The sequence below is a fragment of the Hyla sarda genome, chromosome 4, assembly GCF_029499605.1.
Source record: "Hyla sarda isolate aHylSar1 chromosome 4, aHylSar1.hap1, whole genome shotgun sequence".
Classification (NCBI taxonomy): domain Eukaryota; kingdom Metazoa; phylum Chordata; class Amphibia; order Anura; family Hylidae; genus Hyla; species Hyla sarda.
This window is the reverse complement of record NC_079192.1, coordinates 379,047,153-379,052,413: the sequence shown is the minus strand read 5'-3', so window position 1 is coordinate 379,052,413 and position 5,261 is coordinate 379,047,153.

Below are 5,261 nucleotides of genomic sequence, written 5' to 3'. Positions count from 1 at the left end.
TAAGGGTTGTCATTTTACACCAGCAATTTCAAATACAGTAGTTTAGCCTTTAAAAAGGTTTGAACCTTTAATGTTCGGTGCACCTTATGCCCATGTTTAGTTGTTGTCCCTTCGAGATATTGTATTACATTGTCTCCATTAGGTAATATTGATGATCTAAAGGGGAGCTCTGGTACTACAGTGCAGCCATGGGTTTACTTTAAAGGTGCCATGTAATTACGATTATCTGTGATGAGGTTGAGGTTTTGTCTTCCAGATCTATTATAAGCTGGTTGTTGGGGTGGGGTAGAAATTTGTACCCAGCTTATAAAACTTGTTCAAGTGTCTCTGGACATGTCTCTGTCCCTGTCATTGTCCACAGTTTTCTTTGGTCGGAGTCTGAGTGGGTGTTAACACTTCCACCAGTTGTTATTGCAAGTCAGGAGTGTTTCTCTTTTGGCTCGCTCTGGGAGAGGGATTCTATATTAAAGGGGTACTCCGGTGGAAAACTTTTTATTTTTAAATCAACTGGTGCCAGAAAGTTACAGATTTGTAAATTACTTCTATTAAAAAATGTTAATCCTTCCAGTACTTATTAGCTGCTGAATAGTACAGAGGAAATTCTTTTCTTTTTGAAACAATGCTCAGTGCTCTCTGCTGACATCTGTGTTCGTGATGTCAGCAGAGAGCTCTGTGTTCCAAAAAGAAAATAATTTCCCTGAAGTATTCAGCAGCTAATAAGTACTGGAAGGATTCCGATTTTTTAATAGAAATAATTTACAAATCTGGGTGGAAGTGGAAAAGATTCAGCTCACCTGATCCTACACGTGCAGGGCTAGCCTTTAATTTACAAATCTGTTTAACTTTCTTTAGCCTTACCCCTTTAAGTCCATGGAGACCATCTCCTGCAGGAAGACTAGGAATGGAGCGCGCCAGGACCAAGGAGTGCTCATCCGCACACTTCACCTGGCTCATTCTGACAATGGAGGTCTGAACGCCCAGACCCTGACTGATCAAAACTTTTTACTTGTCTCTTTGTGATGGCAAAAGTTTATTTTCAAGTGTCAGGGACATTATAAATCTTTATTCACATATGGCATTGCTATAGTTGTGTTGTCAGAATCTTAAAGTGCAAACCCAACCTTAACAGTTGTGTGACTGATACATAATCATTGCATAATAAAAAATGTTCTACAAAGAAAAAAAAACCCTGTATAATCCTACTGTGTTGATCCAGAGGAAGGCAAACAGAGGGAAATCCCTAGTCACGTAGGTCTAGGCATTTATTATATTGTTCCTTGATGTTAACCCCTAATGACCAGGGCTGATTGGGCTTTAACCGATCAGGCTATGGACCAGGGTATTCAAGGGGTAAAGGGATTCTCTGATCCTGGCCTTCGTTGTTTTAAGGGTAGGGAAGACCTCTGACTGAAGAATGGAGATATGCTCTGTCCACCAAAAGGGTGGCCAGTAGGGGACCATGGGCAGTATGGAGGAATTGTATTGTGTGCATTTTTAGGGTTAATTTAACTATCCTATATTTTTTGTTGACCTATAAGTAACGTGTACCAAGTTTGGAAGTGATGGTGAATCAAACATACATACAGTACATTTATCAAAGCCGGTTTGTCACTGGAGAGCTAGTCTTAGGTGGGTTCAACAACACACACTAGAACAAGTGGGCTCAGCTATATCAATCACCATATGATACACAGGGGTGCTACATTGTGCATCAAAGCACTGACACTTCACCATACAAAGAAAAGGGATACACAGTACAGCGCACACCCAAAATTATAAATATAAGTTTATTAAGGTTATCAAATTACACAGCAGACAAAGGACATTTAAAAACAATTAAAAGGGCCAACAAGACCACTGCACAAACAGGGTGGGTCCCTAAAGGACCTCTACCCAGGACACCAGCTTCACACAATATATTGTTTGCCCGCTTTAACCTGTACTATGAATAAATACACTTTGTGACAATCTTAGCTATTATACAACCAGCATCCAGGTAAGTAAGATGAGGTACAGTGAAAGACGGCAGATGGAGGAGTATCTTGGCTGGCGCCGCACTACCCCCCCCCCCCCATATTATATGTGGGGGCATATGACAGGGGGCATTATATGTGGGGGCACATGATGGGGGAATTATATGTGGGGGGCACAGGACAGCGGGTATTATAAGTGATGGGCACATGACAGCGGGTGTTATAAGTCATGGGCACATGACGGGGGTATTATAAGTAAGCGGCAAATGTCAGGGGGCATTATATGTGTGGGGGGAGCATGACGGGGTGCATAATATGTGAGGGGCACATTACAGGGGGGCATTATATGCGAGGGGCACATGTCAGGGGGCATTATATGTGGGGGGCACATGACAGGGGCCCCCCTGTCATGTGCCCATATAATGCCCCCTGACATTTGCCACTTACTTATAATACCCCCCTGTCATGTGCCCATCACTTATAACACCCGCTGTCCTGTGCCCCCCACATAATGCCCCCTGTCATGTGCCCCCACATATAATGCCCCCATGTCCTGTGCCACTCACATATAATGCCCCCTGTCCTACCCCCTCAGGGAGCATAAGTCAGGGATATATGTCAGGGGGCATTATATGTGCATTATATGGGCACATGATGGGGGGGGGGGGGGGGGCTGTCCTGTCCCCACATATAATGCCCAATGTCCTGTGCCCCTCACATATAATACCCCCTGAGGTGGCAGGACAGGGGGCATTATATCTGAGGGGAACATGACGGGCATTATTATGTGGGGGGGGAACAGGACGGGTTATAATTATTATGTGGGGGCACAGGATGGGGCACTTTTATAAGGAAAGGGGCTTATTCACATATATACGCACTTCTTAAAATATTTTAATCACTATTTTTCAGTCTTCATAGGGACTTATATATGGAGTCTTTTGATTGGAAAACACTGAACACCACTGTGTTACTGGGGGGGGGGGGGGTGTTCCGCTTCTCCAGTTTGTATGGTGCAATTTATATACTCTAATTAGGTGTCAGAAAATGCTGAAAGTTGCATTTAGTTACTAGATAACTACAACTCCCAGCATGCCCTGATACAGTCTATGGTTGTGTGGGTGTTGCAGCATGTTGCACTGTATAGTAGTGCAGTTAAGGTTATTGTGTAACATGCTGGGAGTTGTAGTTTTGGTTCATGTCAGCTGTAGAGCCATAGGCTGTGTCAAGGAATACTGGGAATTACTGTTAGTAACTACAACACCCAGCATGCCCTGATGCAGCCTATGGCTCTGCAGCTGACCCGAACCAAAACTACAACTCCCAGCATGTTACACTTTATAGTTCTACAGTTTAGGTTACAGTGCAACATGCTGGGAGTTGTAGTTTTTAGTTCGTGTTTGCGTGCATCCGTGGGGCTCTTGGTCGGCGGGTGAGTATGAAGGGGGCGGGATTCTGGGGGTGTAATATAGTGCGGGTGCCACTGAAAATAAATAAAATTAGATGGCACAACTGGCAGCAGCACTTGTCAGTCCGCCCCTGTACAAAACATACATACACATACACATATACATACACCGGGCCACTGACCCCTATATTATACATTACATACATACATCATACATACACCCGCCGCTGCCCCCCCACATCATACATTACATACATACACCATACACACATTATATAAACACATACACTCACACCATAAATATACACCATACATACATCCGCCGCTGCCCCCTATATCATACATTACATATACACATGACACATACACCATACATATGCACACATTATACATACACCCGCCGCTGATACACCCCACATCATACACACATCACACATAGTCACTATACACTTTATATACACATGACACATACACCATGCATATACACACATCATATATACACAGACATCATACACACATCATATATACACAGACATCATACACACATCATATATACACAGACATCATACACACATCATATATACACAGACATCCTACATATGCACACATCATACATACATCCGCCGCTGATACCCCCCTAATCATACATTACATACATATCCAACCACCCTTCCCGCCACCTGCATGCTCAGCCTCCTCACCTGAGCTGGTGTGAGGTGAAATCCCCGGCCCGTGCCGTGCAGTCTCCTCACACACGTCCCCCTCCCCGTATTTTCCCCCGTGAATACTTGAAACCTCCCCGTGATAAATGAGGTCCTGTGTAGACAGAGTGGGGGAAGGGAGAGGCTGTGTACGTCCTCATTCTCCCCCTGTCGTCTTGTATTATGCAGAGCTGCGCTCTCCATCCTCGGGGAGGGGCGTGGCTTAATCATCTCCTGCAGACGTGCGACCCCTGGCTCTGCCCTCGCTCCTGCGATCTCCTCACACTGACTGGGGGGCTCTGAGCAGCGGCCCCCAGCTACTGAAATCAGCTGGGGGCCGCCACTGCCCCCTCCATACACTCTGAGCGCCGGTGTGAGGTGTAGACTTGCATCAGCTCCTGCGCCTCACACCGGCATAAAGGAAAAATAAGGGAGAAGTCGGTCTGTCCCTGCTAGCCCGATACAGGGCTAAATCTATGAACAATTCACCTGCCCGGCGCCCAAAACTACTTGTCCCAGGCGTCGGGCGATAGGATTTCCACATTCCTGCTATATATGAGTGGAACAGAGTGGTTTGCATTTCAGAGGTATAGGCCGGCATTTATCATTGTAGATGTAAGTGAAGTATTCTTCTACACCTTTTTTTTGTGTGCTGTAATGTGTAGGAGCACCAAATTTATTAAAAGGTAGCAGAGCATTTGATAAATTTTGTGCAGGTAACATTTTCTAAAATTTCACTCTTCACATACACCAAAAAGCTAAGTCTGGGCTGGTGTAGTTTTAGAGACATTTCAGTGGCTTTGTGCCTTTTTTGCGCCTTTTCACAAAAAGGTGCAGTTCATAAAATCTGTCCATATCATGTGTATTGCCAAAATCAGTGGATTGCAACTCAAGCGCAAAAAAGGCGCAAATAAACCCTGCTTGTGCCTTTTTTGCACTGTTTATGTTTTCATTTCATATATTATGTAAATATTTTCATAAAAAGGCCCAGAAAAATTCTCAGCACCAGGCCCATGATGCTCTTAATCCGACCCTGGCTCCGGCCCATAGTTGCGCACGTGCACAACATATTTATGGTCATGTCTATTCTAGCTGTATAAAACAGGCCATTGCGCCTGTGCACAGCATCAAAAACCACAAGGTATTCAATTTCCATGTTGGATCAATTATAACAAAAAA